Below are 16,870 nucleotides of genomic sequence, written 5' to 3' on the forward strand. Positions count from 1 at the left end.
TCTTTTCTCAGAAGCCTCTGATGGCTTTCTTCCTGCTCTCAGATTAAAGTCGAGGCCCTAGCCTGGCATTTCAGACCCTTCCTGAGCTGGCCCAATGAGCCTTTCCAGGCTTTTCTCCTACTCTCCCTGTGCAATTGCCTCTGTAGCTACTGGGATGATCTTTTAATTCCAGTTCAATTTAAATTGAATGAGCAATTACCTGGTGCTGAGCCCTGGGCTGAGTATTAACTAATAAAACTCCCAGGCAGTGGTTTCTGACCTTAGGCTCCTGTAATTCCCTCTTTACAGAAGTATCTTCCCAGCAACCCTCCTCCTCCTCCAGATGTCACGTCCTGTAGTTTTTTCTTTCACATTCTCATGCCACTTTGCTCCCTCTTTTCATTATGGCACTAACCCAGTTAATCTGGTCCAATCCAATCCAATTCAAATTTATCACATACCACATATCAAAGATACTCACTGGTGAAGACCCAGGCTTTGGGGTCAGACAGTTTGAGTCCCGGCCCTGACATATACTAGCCGTCTAACCTTGGGTAATCCATCTCCTCTCTCTGAGCCTCAGTTCCTTCATCTGTAAAATGGGGACAATAGTAGCACTACCTCATAGGGGCTTTTTTTTTAACTTTTTATTTTATATTGGAGTATAGTTGATTAACAGTGTTGTGTTAGTTTCAGGTGTACAGCTAAGTGATTCAGTTATACATATACATGTATCTATTCTTTTTCAAATTCTTTTCCCACTTAGGTTGTTACATAATATTAAGCAGAGTTCCCTGCACTATACAGAAGGTCCTTGTTGGTTACCTGTTTTAAATATAGCAGTATGTACATGTCAATCCCAAACTCTCTATCCCTCCCCCACTCCCATCCCCCCTGGTAACCATAAGTTGAGGATTCAGTGAACTAATGAAGGTGATGAGGACACTTAGAGCCTGGCCTTAAGCCTAATATCTGGCACTAGTAGATGTTCAATAACTGTTAGTCGTTACTGTTATCCTGGCTGTTAATTGTTTACCTTCCTTGTCCTCTACACCCTGCTGCGATGAATGCACACAGGTGGCACAGCCCCTGCTCTCAAGGAGCTCACAAGTTGGGTGTAGAAGCAGATAGGTAATTCGAATACACTGCATAAGTTCTGTAATAGAGGTTTGAGCTTGTCTGCCGGCGGACTCAGGGAAGGCCTCACAGGAGGAGGTCTCCCTTGGGCTCACCTGGAAGGAAGGCAGGGTGGTTGGCAGGTAGGGAGCATACATCTCCAAAGTGAGGGTGTCGAGCTGGGTGATGCCTGATGTCTGGTATAAAATGCCTGGAGCCAACTGGACGGTCAGGTGACCATTAGGCTGCTGTCCCAGGCAAGGGCCTTGAGTTGACTCTGGCCTGGTCATCTTGTGATGCCAGTGGCCGTGGGGAGCCCTCTTTGTGGGAGAACCGAGGGGGCTCATTTTCTCTCTCCTCGCCTTCCTCTCTGGGACCTGATTTGGGCACGTTCCTCTGCTTGGAATGCCTGTTCCCCTCCTGGTGGACTCTTGAAGCTGAATCTGGCCTCTGTACCCTGACACCGAATTAAATCTCAGAAACAGAGTTTTGGGTGAAGTAAGAAAGAATAGCTTTATTGCTTTGCAAGGCAAAGGGGGCCACAGCGGGCTAATGCCCTCAAAACTGTGTGTCCTGACCTGGAGAGGGTCCTGAGAAGTTCTATAGTCATGGTTCAAAGAGGGCGTGATCAGCTCGTGGGCATTCTTCCGATTGGTTGGTGGTGAGGTACTTGGGAGTCGGCATCATCAACCTGGTTCCAGCTGGTCTGGGGTCTACCGTGCTTGTGGGCAGCATGCAGGTAACTTCTCCCACCTGGTGGGGGGTTTCAGTATCTGCAAATCAGTTCAAAGATATGATTATGTGTATCCCTTGAGGGAGAACCAAGACCCTGCCCCAAGGCTGCACTATTGTTTCTTTCTTTTTTTTTTTTTTTTAACATCTTTATTGGAGTATAATTGCTTTACAATGGCATGTTAGTTTCTGCTTTATAACAAAGTGAATCAGTTATACGTATACATATGTCCCCATATCTCTTCCCTCTTGCTTCTCCCTCCCTCCCACCCTCCCTATCCCACCCCTCTAGGTGGTCACAAAGCACCGAGCTGATCTCCCTGTGCTATGCGGCTGCTTCCCACTAGCTATCTATTTTACATTTGATAGTGTATATATGTCCATGCCACTCTCTCACTTCGTCCCAGCTCACCCTTCCCCGTCCCCGTATGGAGAACCTAGGGGTAAGACGGGAATAAAGACACAGACCTCCTAGAGCCTGGACTTGCACTATTGTTTCTTGACTGCTCCTCTCTTGTGTCCACATCCCCTCCCTTTCCTAGTTAGCACGTTTGAACCTGCCTGTTGGAACTCAGGGAAAGGCATGGAGGCTGAATGAAGCCTGTTTCCTGTAATCAGGAAATGGGGGACACAGAAAGGCTTTTGTGCCCAGGTGCCCCACAGAGTCCTGCTTGGTATCACTCTTACTGACCCTTCAGTACGTGGCCCAGGTGACCCCTTGTGTCTCCGTGAGCTCCCTCGGCACCGCCATAGACCCTGGCATCCCCACTCTCGTGACACCTATTGCTGTGGGCTATGGTGTTTTGTTTACCTGCTCGCCTTCTTCCCCAGTAGACCGAGGGCCTCGCGCACGGGGCCTCTGGAGGCAGGGTTGTGACTCATTATTCCTCCAGTCCCAGTGCCTAGTAGAGCGACTGTTTGCTGATAGTTGTGTTGATTCCCAGAATTCCAGGCCTCGCGGGAGAGACCCCGCGTACAGATGCACCCATTTTAATTAGCTGGCCCGGCCTGTCTCCTAAACAATTCCGTTTTGGGTTTTCTGCACATCCTGACTGCTGCATTCAGCCTCACCACCTCTTGGGAGATGGGGGGAAAATGAGGCAAATGGCTTTCAAAGGCCCAATTACAGCAGCCACGGTAATTCATTCCAGGCAGCTCCAGCCCTGCCGGTCTCCCCAGGTCATTGGCTGTGATTTGGGGGTCCTGGATGGAGATGTTTGATGGTTGAAATGTGCCAGTGTGATGCCATCCACCATGTGCTGTCCCAGACTGTGCATCATCTCATCAAACCCCTCCCGTAAACTCTGAGTCAGTACCACTCCCACTTTACAGATGAGGAAACCGAGGCTTATGGAGGTGAGGGGACTCGCCCACTGTCATGCAGGTGACAGCAAAGGCAAGGACTGTGGGAATCCCGCTGTGCTTTTTCTTCTCAGCTGCTGGGAGCCTGGACCCACCGACCCTCCAGTTCTGGGGTCAGGAGAGACTGAGCAGTCAGCTGACCAAACCTTTGGCCAAACTTTACCTTTTTTTTAATTGATGTATAGTTGATTTACGATGTTGTGTTAATTTCTGGTGTACAGCAAAGTGACTCAATTATATAGATATGTATCTTTTTCATATTCTTTTCCATTATGGTTTATCACAGGATATTGAATCTAGTTCCCTGTGCTATACAGTAGGACCTTGTTGTTTATCTGTTTTATATATAGTAGTTTGTGTCTGCTAATCCCAAACTCCTAATTTATCCCTCCCCCGACCTTTCCCCGTTGGTAACCATGTTTGTTGTCGAAGTCTGTGAGTCTGTTTCTATTTTGTAAATAAGTTCATTTGTATCATCTTTTTAGATTCCACATTTAAGTGATATCATAATTTGCCTTTCTCTGTCTGACTTACTTCACTTAGTATGATAATCTGTAGGTCCATCCATATTGCTGCAAATGGCATTATTTCATTCTTCTTTATGATTGAGTAGTATTCCATTGTGTGTGTGTGTGTGTGTGTGTGTGTGTGTGTGTGTGTGTGTATCACATCTTCTTTATCCATTCATCTGTCAGTGAACATTTAGGTTCCTTCCATGTCTTAGCTATTGTAAATAGTGCTGCTATGGACATTGGGGTGCATGTATCTTTTCAAATTAGAGTTTTCTCTGGATATATGCCCAGGAGTGGGATTGCTGGATCATATGGCAACTTTACTTTTAGTTTTTTAAGGAACCTCCATACTGTTCTCCACAGTGGCTGCACCAATTTACACTTCCACCAACAGTGTAGGAGGGTTCCCTTTCTCCACACCCTCTCCGGCGTTTATCATTTGTAGACTCTTTAATGATGGTGGTATGAGGTGGTATCTCATTGTAGTTTTGATTTGCATTAAGGGAAGTCATTTCTAACATCAGAACACCAGTGAACATTCTCCAAGAGAAACCCAGGAGGGGAAGAAGTGAGAAGGAAACACTTTCAGCTGACCACCTGCTATGGGTCAGGTGCTCTGCTGGATACTGGAGATACATTCTCAGTTCAGCCTCACATTATTTCTGCCAGGAAACAAGGACAATCCCAATTTCTATGATGACAACACTCAAGTTCAAATTCTCTGAATTGCCTGAGGCCATAGAGCTAGAAACTATCAAAACTGGGATTAGAACTCAAGTTCAAGGCTTCCATTAGCTCACATGGCATTATGAAGCTCATTATGCACATTAGAAGAAGGTCCATCCTCCAGGGAGATGAAGCCCTGCACCAGGATGCACTGCTTCACGAACTGAACCCAGGCGGTATTCCAGCAGACCTCCTCACTCCCTCAGCTGAGCATGTTTGTGCAGTGCACGACCTCAACAAACATACATGGCAGCCCTGCCTGAGTCTGTCTCCTAATCATGTGCTCTTCGAGTCACGTCCTGCCACCTCTCAGCTGGGTGGAACTGCCTCCTCCATAGATATTCCTTTCATTTAGTGGTTGGATGAGAAACATAGAATCACAGAAGGAGTAGAACTGAGGTCATCAAATCCTAGTCCCTCATTTTCCAGATGAGGAAACTGACAAGCAGAGGGTAGAAGTGACTGCTGAGGACGCATCTTGAATCACGAGGAGAAACTGCTAGCTCACCAGCCTCCCCACCCAGTTCCCCTCTCGCCCAGGAAGGGGCTTGGCCTCAGACCACCTGTCCTCAGTTCTGGGAAGTTTATGCCAAACCATAAGACCATCCAGGTCACTGCCAGGCCCTGACGCCTGGCACTGATCAATTTCCTTTCCTTTTCAGGATGACCAAGAGTTTGGGCCTTCACCCGTCACCCTGAGGATTTTGCCAAAATGTCTCTCCTGAGGACACACTGGTGGAAATTTGGTGAGTGACTTTTTTCCTGTATGTTACTCTCAAAGGGTAGAGCCACCTCACTGTGGTTAGAGTTAAATGAAAGAAAGCATTTTGATGGCAGGCACATCGGTCCCCAAGTGCACTGAGGGCTGTTCCCTCCCTCTGTCCTCTCCCTGGTCCTCCTGCTTTCAAATACAGGAGGGGCCGTTCTTCAAGATATTCATGCTTACGAGACCAGGGTTGTTGGCAGCGGAGATATTCAAAGTGTTTAACCCCTGGCAGTTCCTGGCACTGTCTAATCAGGACTGATGCAGGCTGTAGCTAGGCAGGGTCCTGGGGACCCCTGCGGCTCCCTGAGGCCGCATGGTGTGTAGTCCTAGGGCAGAGGCAAGGGGCAGGGTTGCGGGCTCAGAATAGAAATGACTCGATATTTGACAAATGGCCTTCCTGTACGCGTGCCTCCAGGCTTACTGTCACCCCTGGTTGTTGGTGAAAAGTGGTTGAGCTCTGATTCCACCCCCACCAGCCACTTTCCCCAAGTCTGGGCCACGCCCAGTGGAATCAGAGAAGTTGCCCGCTGACCAGGTCAGAATTCCAGCAGGAAACTTTCTCTGGGATGGGGTGGGGTGCTGCCCTCTCCTCCCCTTATCTTTTCACCACTGTGCCCTGCTGGTGACCCAGGTTTATGGGGCTGCCTATCTCCTCCCACAGCTGCAAGGGGAGCTTGCACTGATTACGCTTGACAAAGCACAAACACCCGTCCTGCTCCGGCAGGAGGGCAACATGGGCTCTAATTGTTTGATGGGCTTTTCACACTCGGAGAAGAGGGAGAGAAACGCCAGCCACACGGGGTTTCTATTCTACGTTACCTCCTTGTCAACCCCTCCCGAGTCCCGAGAAGACTTCAGAGTGGAGGAGAGAAAACGTCTCAGAATTGGCCTTTCCACTTGGTGAAAAGAGGAAGAGGGCTCCCCCAGAGCCAGACAAAGCCCCCCATCTTACTAGTCCTCCTGCCAGGCCCGATGATGGGCCCTGGGATTCTGGGCCCAGCCAAATGGGGGAGCTACGTGAAGCCTGCTATGTGGAGTAGAAAAAATCACTGCTGTCATCAACATCACGGCACCCCTCCCGTCCTCCAAACTCCAAAGGCTGACATCTGTCATCTCCTGGTGCCACCAACAGCCCAGGAGTGGGTGGGATGGGGGACGGCCAGGAGAAGCAAAGATTATTACCCACACTTCCCAGATGAGGAAACTGAGGCGAGGGATGGTAAGGGAGCTGCCCACGACGGCACGGCCGAGCAGCGGAGCTGGGATCTGAAAGGCTCCTGAGTCCCAGTGTGTCCTGTCTGGTCTGCATCTCAGCCTCACTCTAACCTCCTCTCCTCTCCCCCCCAACCTCTTCCCTCTCCTTCCCTCTCTCTTTCTCTCTTTGTGCCTGTCTCTCTGTGTCTGTTTCTCTCTCCTTTTCTGTCTGTCTCTGTCTCTGTTTCTCTCTGTCTGTCTCTATGTTCCTATCGCTCTCTTTCCCTCTCTCTGTCTCTGTCTGTCTGTTTGTGACCCCTTTTCGGCCAGCGGCTGGGACAGTGAGCACACCTCAGATCCAAACCTTTCTCCCATTCACTCCCCTCTGCTATTTTGTTATCTACTTGTACACACCATTAGCTTTTATCTTGTTGTGTCACATGTATCTCTGTACACTACCTTGAAACCTCTGGGGAACAGAACAAGGCAGGGCAGAGATAAATACATTGAATTTAAATGTGCCAGGTTAGGTGAAAGCAAAGTTCACCTTTGCAACTGACAGAGGATTCCCCAACTGCGTGGGCTTCCCGCTGCTCCCCCACTCGGCTTCCCTCCTGCCCTCGGAGACTGGACTGATATTTTCAGTGAATTCACAGATGAATTCACTTGAACTACACCAGAGGTTTGCAAAGTGACCCGTGGAGCCTCCAGGCTTCTGTGCCCCCTGGTGCTGCAGCACCTGTAACTCAATGCTTCTGGCTCCCAGTTTCCACCGGAGCCTTCTGCTTTTCCTGATTTATTTATCACGCTTCGGCATGAAATTGAAGGAAGATTTCCCACCTAAGGACAGTCTGAAAAGCCGTAGAAGTAGATGGACTCTACAGATCTTTCAAGTCCTAAAAGTTTGACGGTAACGTCCCCTTTGGGAAGGAGCAGCATTCAGAGTCACCCCTGTGCTCCACAACCTGTCAGTTCCAGGACCCCAAGGTCTTTCAGTTCAGGGTGAAGCCAGCCAGGCTCCTTGGGTACAAAATTAAGGAGGTGCGTGCTCTCAGGGCTGGGCAATGCCCCTGCACTTTAAGGAGTGAGTGCCCCCTTAACTTCGCGCCCTGCATCTTTTTTGTAAAATTTATTTTATTGAAATATAGTTGATTTACAATTTGTGTTCATTTCTGCTGTGCAGCAAAGTGATTCAGTTATACATGTATATACACATGCTTTTTCATATTCGTTTCCATTATAATTTATCATAGGACGGTAGGACCTTGCTGTTTATCCGTTCTATATATACTAGTTTGCACCTGCTAACCCCAAACTCCCAGTCCATCCCTCCCCCACCTCTCCTCCCCCTTGACAGTCACAGTTCTGTTTTCTATGTCTGTGGTTCTGTTTCTGTTTTGTAAATAAGTTCATTTGTGTCGTATGTTAGATTCCACATATAAGTGACATCATATGGTGCTTGTCTTTCTCTGTCTGACTTACTTCACTTAGGATCATCTTTAGGTCCATCCATGCTGCTGGAAATGCGCCCCGCATCCTGCTTGCCTTAGCTTAGTTCCCACTTCTGCTTTGGTTGCCTTTTTTCTCTCCTGCACTTTGCTCTCTTGGATCTTTTAAATGTGCTCAAATCCCACCCCTGTTTTGAAAAACAAACACCTCCACTTCAACCTTGACCCCACGCTCCCCTCCAGCTGCCACCCTGCCTCTCTCCTCCTCTCGGGTGCCTATATGTCCTCTTTCTCCTCCCTCCTCCGTCCACGCCGGTCTGGGTTCCCCCAACAAGCCGCTCTCACTATGGTCGCCAGTGTTCTCCACGCTGCTAAATGTGTGGATGTTTTTCGTTATCTCTCTTCTTCCTGAAAAGCCCATGTCTGTTGGCTTATTCAATGCAGTAGTGTCTTGGCTCTCCTCCCACTTCTCTGGACACTTGTCCTTTGTCCCTTATCTGGCGTTAAGTGTCAATGTTCCCCAAAGCTCCCGCCTAACTGCTCTGCTCTTCCCGTACACCGTCATGCCTTCAGTTACCACCTGTATCCCACGTCTTCAAAATCTCTATCTGTAGCCCAGCCCTCTCTGCAGGGTTCCAGACCAATACAGAAATGGTCACTTGTCACCTCCATTTGGATGTCTCCAGCGTACCATGAAATCCACATGTTTAAAACTGAACTCAAGCTCTCCCCGTCTCCCCCTCCACATCACCCCCAAATATCTGGTCCTGTTTGTTTTGTCTTTTCAATGTTTTCCTAACCAAGACCTGGATTATGTGGAAGAAGGTAGGTGTGTCTAGGTGGGAGGAGTCATGGAGGGCTCTGTGCCCTTTAGTCCTAAGCAGGGGAAGGAAATTATTTAATTGTCAAAAACATGACAACACTGTCAAAAATAAACGAGGCAGGGGCCTCCCTGGTGGCGCAAGTGGTTGAGAGTCCGCCTGCCGATGCAGGGGATACGGGTTCGTGCCCCGGTCCGGGAAGATCCCACATGCCGCGGAGCGGCTGGGCCCGTGAGCCATGGCCGCTGAGCCTGCGCGTCCGGAGCCTGTGCTCCGCAACGGGGGAGGCCACGACAGTGAGAGGCCCGCACACCGCAAAAAAAAAAAAAAAAAAAAAAAAAAAAACGAGGCATATACGTTGTGAAACATGAGTCAGCGTTCTAGTCACTCTGAGATGCTATATTCATGAAAAACTTTTCATCAAAAAAATTACGTGCTATGGTGAAGTCTGTGGATAACACTTGGTGAATGAGCAAACTCTATCATCGCATTCGAGAAAACTCTGTGTCATCCCCCTACCCCACTCCCAGCCCACTGATGGGGACTCTGCTGCTGACTTGCAGGAGAAGCTCCCCAGAGGTTGCCAGTGAAAGCAAAGCCCTACTTGACACATGCTCTTCCCACTGCCTGGAATTCTGTTCCCTAATTCTCTCCCCTCTTCAGCCTGTCACCATTCCCTTCACTCGACCTAGTCTTACTCATCCTCTGGTTTTCAAGTTAAATGACAATTCTTCCAGGAAGCCTTCCCAGAATCCCTAAAGTCCCCCAGGCCCCCCCCCGCTTACACATCCCTCCTGGTCTTTGAGCTTGCCCTTCCAGGCTCTAATCAAGTGATAACTTACCTATTATATGGGGTTGCCTGCGGCCAGCTCAGCATCACTGTCACCCTTTCAGTGTGGAGTGAAGGCTGGGGCTGCCATTTCCCAGAATCCCCTCCCCAGGATGGTTCTGGGTTAGAGTTGGCCAACAAGGCACTTGGGGGACATGTGATCCGTGGAAAAGAAACAGAGCCATTGTTCTCCAGAGGCACTGCAGCCAACAGGTGTGCAGACATGAGGCTGGAAGCAGCGCCCAGGTGGGCTTCTTGAGGGGAACCTACATCAAGGCTGCAGGCTGAGGTGGCTCATGGGAGCTTCCCAGTGGCCTCTGGGTGAGCTCTTGAAAACCAGCTCATTAGGGGTGGCTCCCTGACTTCCAGCATCAGGCAAACCTCAGATTTCCTATCCTGAATCCCTTCATACTTGGAATACACAGAGAGGCTTCTGTTTTCTTGACAGATTCCTCACTGATACAAAAATCATGTGTATGAATAGTGTTAATATCTGTCTTCCTCCCAAACCATAAGCCCCATGTGGCCAGAGCCAACATGACGTGTGGCTGTATCCCCAGATATCAGTCTAAACTAAAATAGAATCCACATAGTCCTATTTAACAGATTGGAAGACTGAGCCCCAGGGTAGATCACAAGATAGTGGCAGAACCACCATCAACCTGTTTCTGAGTGCATTCTTTCCCTGCCATGAAGGCACTAGAAAGGGAAGAAAGGATTTATTCCAAACAGCTTTTGAGTGACTCTTTTAGATGTTAGCTTCCTCCCGCCAGTCAAGATGCAAGTCACACTGAAGCCAAGCCACAGGCTTCTCACTAATACAACTGAGTTATTATCACCACTTTCCAGCTGACAAAATTATTTCTTATCTTTGTGTTTTATAGGTATAGCAATAAAAATTATTGTCAAGGGCATTATTACAATTTTTAACTATTAATGGAATTATGATACCTGATGGAGTATGGGCAACAAAATATACTCCCCACAACATGCAGGAACTTTTTGTTTATTATCTCTGGGCTTTACAGTTACCACAGCAATAAAATTCATATTCACTGGGATTATTACCGTTTTCAACAACTAATAGAATTATTGTTTTTGTGTGTGGTTTTAAGCCTTAGAATAAAATGTAATCCCATCAACAGTACTGAAATTTTTAATGTCCTTCAACATTACCGTAAATGATTAACATAATAACAGAACTCCTCTAAACCTGTCATTGTCACTTCTCCTTCAACCACGGGGTCTTTGTGTTTCTCTTGTTATGAGATCTAAATTTGTCAAGGGAGAATTTGAGGCATTCACTCATTATACAAGCATTTAGTAAATAGACCTCATGCTAGAGGTGGAGACTTCCAGAATGAATAAGACAGCCTAGCATGGTAGTTAAGGGAGCTGGCTTTGGGGTCATCTGGACATGAGCTTGAATCCCAGTTCCGGGGGGTGTCCCTGGGCAAGTTTTCTTACTGTCTTAAGTTTCCTCTTCCTAAATCCAACCCCCCTCCAAGAAACACCAAAAAACCCAAAAACAAAAACCCAAAAAGGAAACCATTTCCACTTCTCAGGGTTGGAGTGAGGGTCAAAGATGACTATCTTGTACATGCACCCCTATGTTCATAGCAGCACTGTTTACAATAGCTTAGACACGGAAGTAACTTAATGTCTGTCGAGAGATGAATGGATAAGGAAGACGTAGTGTATATATACAATGGAATATTTCTCAGCCATAAAAAGAATGAAATAATGCTGTTTGCAGCAACATGGATGGACCTAGAGATTATCATACTAAGTGAAGTAAGTCAGAGAAAGACAAATACCATATGATATCACTTATATGTATGTGGAATTGAAATCTAAAATACAACACAAATAAGCATATTTATGAAACAGAAGCAGACTCACAGATACAGAGAACAGACTTGTGGCTGCCAAGAGGGAGAGTGGGTAGAGGAGGGTTGGATTAGGAGTTTGGGATTAGCAGATGCAAATTATTACATAGAGAACGGATAAACAACAAGGTCCTACTGTACAGCACAGGGAACTATATTCGATATCCTGTGATAAACCATCATGGAAAAGAATATGAAAAAGAATATATATACATAGAGTTGAGTCACTTTGTTGTACAGCAGAAACTAACACATGGTAAATCGACTATACTTCAATAAAATTAAAGAAGAAATGACTGTCTTTGCAATGTGCTTGGGAAGATGCTTGGCACAGAGTAGGTGCTCAGTGAAGGAAGGTGGTCGCTGTGTTTTTGGTTGGCGCTGTTGTGATAATCTAGCCCTTTCTCTGAAAGGATGTGCATTCTAACGGGGAGGGCATCAGCCTGCAGTTGTGACACATGCTGCACAGACAGCCATCTAACCCAGCCAGGGGACAGTGGGGTGGGGTGGGCGGCTTCCTGCTGGAGGTGACCCCTAAGCCGAGTCCTGAAGGATGGGTGGCATTGACATTGAGGGATAAAAGGAGATAAAGGGCCGCGGGCTTTCCCGTAGGCTAAATGACCCCCCACCAGGCCACTCTGTGACTTTTTTTTTTTTATTAGTTTCTGCTTTATAACAAAGTGAATCAGTCATACATATACATCTGTTCCCACATCCCTTCCCTCATGCATCTCCCTCCCTCCCACCCTCCCCATCCCACCCCTCCAGGCGGTCACAAAGCACCAAGCTGATCTCCCTGTGCTCTGCGGCTGCTTCCCACTATCTATCTACCTTACGTTTGGTAGTGTATATATGTCCATGCCTCTCTTTCGCTTTGTCACAGCTTACCCTTCCCCCTCCCCATATCCTCAAGTCCATTCTCAAGTAGGTCTGTGTCTTTATTCCCGTTTTACCCCTAGGTTCTTCATGACATTTTTTTAAAATTCCATATATATGTGTTAGCATACGGTATTTGTCTTTCTCTTTCTGACTTACTTCACTCTGTATGACAGACTCTAGGTCTATCCACTGCATTACAATTCTGTGACTTTGAGCAACTCCCCAAACTTCTTCCTTCTCAACGTATGAAAATCCATTACTAATAATACAGGGAGCTCAGAGAGTCCGCAGGCTGTCTTTGGATGAAAGAAAGCATTATCATATTAACTAATTACATGAATTAAAATAAGTTAATTAAGTAAATGACTTAATGAGATTAGTGCATTTGTTGTTTAATGATCCGTTACCGCTATTGATAATAATAATGGATTCTGCATGATGACAGGTTACAGGTCTGTTGAGCGGTGGAATTTGAAACCACAGAGGAGCCACATAGGTAGGGGATGAGAGAGGATCCCCTCAATGGTACTTTCCTGCTTGGGCTGCTACTCCCCTGGCCTTGTCCTGCAAAACCTCGGGGTGAGAAAGGTCAGAATGTGGCCAGGGGGCTTGTCTGCACCCCTCCATCAGGTGACTTCTCAGAGCTTGTGTTTCCTCACCTGTAAAGGGGCAGGGGCATCACTGATACTGAAATGAGGTCATGTTCACACCTGAGTCTGGAATCCCCCTGAGCGGAGCCTGAGGCAGAGGCTGATGAGGGCGTCCCCAGCTTGGCACTCGGCCTTGCTGTCTATCTGGGTAAACTCATCAACTTGGCCTTCGCAGACGAGGCACAGCCACGTGGCCGGAATCCGTCATCTCCACCAATACTGGACACTGTGGTTCCGGGGCAGCATCTCCCACCCTTATCAGAAGGATAAGGGGTCCTTGTATTGGTTTCCCTCCCATCCGGTGTTTATTTCTCTTGGTCCTCACTCCTTCTTGGATCACATTTCCAAATAAACCATCCACACACAAACCTTTGGGGGAGCCCAGGCACAGACATTGGGTACCAGAAATGGCCCTAGTGGGGAATTCCCTGGTGGTCCAGTGGTTGGGACTCTGCACTTTCACCGCTGAGGGCTCGGCTTTGATCCCTGTTCAGGGAACTAAGATCCCGCAAGCCGCATGGTGACACAGCCAAAAAAAAAAAAAAAAGGAATGGCCCTAGAAAGCAGTCCTCAGGATGACTGTAGCCTGCAGAGGACAGCTGCCCCCATATTTCTCAAAGATGCCGGTTTACTCTCCTTCCGTCCTAACTGAACCGCCCCCCGCCTCCACCCCCTGTGTTCACGTACAGCCTCAGTGAAGGATGCATTCACCCATCTCACATAATAAACCCAGTTAGGCTTCTTGCCCCCAAGTCTTCTGGCCCCTTTCTCAGCACTATGCCAAAGCATTTCCAGCATCTCCACCGTATTTGTTAGAGAACATCATTGTGTTTGAGCTTCAAGGAGGCCATCCCAGCAGAGTGTTAGGGTGGCTCCAAGTATCCTTACCAGATGCTGAATGCCAGGTGACAGGTGGGTGCCCCCATGTCAGCGAATTCTTCCCTGCCCATCTTTATACTTTACTTGTGAAAACCCACACAGGCCTGCTTCTTAGCTGGGTCTTGAAACTCCTTTGGAGTGAAAACTGCCTCTACCCAGCGCAGCAATGGTACTTTCCTGCTTGGGCTGGGCTGAGACCTGATGTCATCCTGCAGGCAATGGGGAGCTCGAGGGGCTCAACTTCTGGGCCTCAGGAAAGGGCTTGGCAGGGTCTCTAGGCAAAGGGGAGCTCCTCTTTCTAAAAGAGGGGAGAGGGCTGTGTCTGCCAACCTGGAGGGTTAGAGGAATCTGGGTTCAGTGTTCTCAGGCCAGTTATCCAACTGTCCTTATTCTGGGCCTCAGTGACCAGCCCTTTGCCCCTGAGTTCCCTGATTATCATAGGAGGCCCCCTGCAGCTATGCATTCAGTTTTCTTTGTAGTCCTTCTACCCCAGAATTAGGTCCCAGGCTGGCTTTTCAGCACACTCCACCACGGGGCAGCTGCAGGAGGTAAGGGGGAGTATCCTTAATGCTGCCACCGAGTCAGTGATAGGGACAGAGTAAACGGACAAAGTAGGTGATTGAATAGTTAATCCCACTAGGGAATTGTAAGTAGAAAAAAAAAGTATGGGAGACCCCTATAAGTTAATGATCACTCAAGAAAGCAGGTTTGCTTAACCACAAAACCAAGCAGGCTTGCTTAGCGACAAAACCATGCAACAGAAGCATGAGACATGGCCCCAAACAATAAAACGCTGGTGGCATGAGGCCCGCATCCTGCCCAGTGAGCTCAGTAAGTTAATGATTCCTAGGACATGCTTCTCTGTGCACACTAAAATAAAAAATATAAGGAAAAGGTGACATTATACTGAAACCTGAGATGATTTACCTATTTTAGTATATGTTGCCACCTTTCACTCATTTCCATTGCACCATGACAGTCCCAGCTTGACCATGGAGGGACAAGAAAACTCCCCCACCTGACGTGGAGGAGGAACTGATGATGGAAGCGTGACGTCTACTCAAGAATGAGGAAGGGCTTCCTTGGTGGCACAGTGGTTGAGAGTCCGCCTGCCAATGCAGGGGACACGGGTTCGTGCCCCAGTCCGGGAAGATCCCACATGCCGCGGAGCGGCTGGGCCCGTGAGCCATGGACGCTGAGCCTGCGCGTCTGGAGCCTGTGCTCCGCAACGAGAGAGACCACAACAGTGAGAGGCCCGCGTACCGCAAAAGAAAAAAAAAAAAAAAAAAAAAGAATGAGGAAGAAGGTGGTCTTCTCCCCCTCCCCACTTTTCCTTTGATTATAAAACTGTAGCCCACTAAGTTCTCAGGAAGGCAACCTCCTGCCTGCCTGCTTGTAAACCCCACAGGCATCCTATTCTCATAAATCACTTCTTATTTTTCACTTTGCCTCTCGCTGAATTCTTTCTGCACTAAGACATAAAGAACCGGAGCTCCTTGGAGCGCCCCCAGACGCATTGCTGTGGTTTCAGCAGCATGACTCCGCCTCGAGTTGATATCTGGCTGATCTGGGCTTGTTATTGGCTGTTTTCAAGGTTTCCTGAGCCCTTAAGAAAAGCCGGCCCATTCCACAATCTTGATAATTATGATCACCCCTAGGCTGGTCCAGTGTCACAGCCACTGCATAGCTCAGGGTCTCACTGTCCATCTGTACCTTCTCCCCATCGGCCACAGGTGAAGGTAAGAGGATCTGTGATGCTGCTGAATTCCAGGGGGTGATTGATTGCTCCCAGATGTGAGCCTGAGGGGTTGTTTCCAGGGCCACTTCCAATACGCAGTGTCCTCACTTGAGTTCCCCCAAGGTTTATGTATGGATGGCTAGTTTATTTGGGAATGTGATTCAGGAAGGAAGAGGGAGGGGGCTTCCCTGGTGGCGCAGTGGCTGAGAGTCCGCCTGCCGATGCAGGGGACGTGGGTTCGTGCCCCGGTCCGGGAAGATCCCACATGCCGCGGAGCAGCTGGGCCGTGAGCCATGGCCGCTGAGCCTGCGCATCTGGAGCCTGTGCTCCGCAACGGGAGAGGCCACAACAGTGAGAGGCCCGCATACCTCAAAAAAATGAAAAAAAAAAAAAAAAGGAAGGAAGAGGGAGGACCAAGGGAAATAAAAACAGGACAGAAGGTGCCCCACCAAGAATTGCCCCACGGGAGCTAGCTGCCCTACACTTCCAGTTCTCATCTTAATGGGTGCTGAGTGGGTGTCCCCCAGGCACCTGGGGACAGGAAGTGAGAAACGCGTATGGGGCCTGACGTGGGGCACCGTCAGGGTGCATGTTCATGAGACTGAGGGAAGCCTACACCCTCCCCCTCCCCCAGCAGGGACCAGAATAAGACATGAGGCGGAGAAGATTAGAAATGTTACCCAAGAAGTGGCCAGTCTGTAAAAGTGCCAGGCAAAGTGCCTGGTACAAAGTTAGAGCACAATTTAAAAGGCATTTATGGCTTCCCTGGTGGCGCAGTGGTTGAGGGTCTGCCTGCCGATGCAGGGGACACGGGTTCGTGCCCCGGTCCGGGAAGATCCCACATGCCGCGGAGCGGCTGGGCCTGTGAGCTATGGCCGCTGAGCCTGCGCATCCGGAGCCTGTGCTCCGCAACGGGAGAGGCCACAACAGTGAGAGGCCAGCGTACCGCAAAAAAAAAAATAAATAAATAAAAATAAAAATAAAAGGCATTTATGATTTTGTATTCCTGGTAACCTACATTTACTAAATAATTGATGAATGAAAAGAAAGAACAAGTATCTGGTCTTCTGTAAGTGGGCCTCATGCATATTTAAATGGCGAGGCTCACAGTCTAACAGAACATGAGCTCAGACCCCTGAGAGGTCTCTGTCTACGTCCTCCAAAGATGTCTGAGCTGGACCAACAGGACTTGAAACTGTCATTCTTTTTCTTTTTTTGGCCGTACTGTGCATCCTGTGGGATCTCAGTTCCCCAACCAGTGATAGAACCCACACCCACTGCAGTGGAAGTGCGGAGTCTCAACCACTGGACCGCCAGGGAAGTCCTGAAACTGTCATTCTTGAGAAGAGA

Source organism: Mesoplodon densirostris, chromosome 11 (assembly GCF_025265405.1).
Source record: "Mesoplodon densirostris isolate mMesDen1 chromosome 11, mMesDen1 primary haplotype, whole genome shotgun sequence".
Taxonomy (NCBI): domain Eukaryota; kingdom Metazoa; phylum Chordata; class Mammalia; order Artiodactyla; family Ziphiidae; genus Mesoplodon; species Mesoplodon densirostris.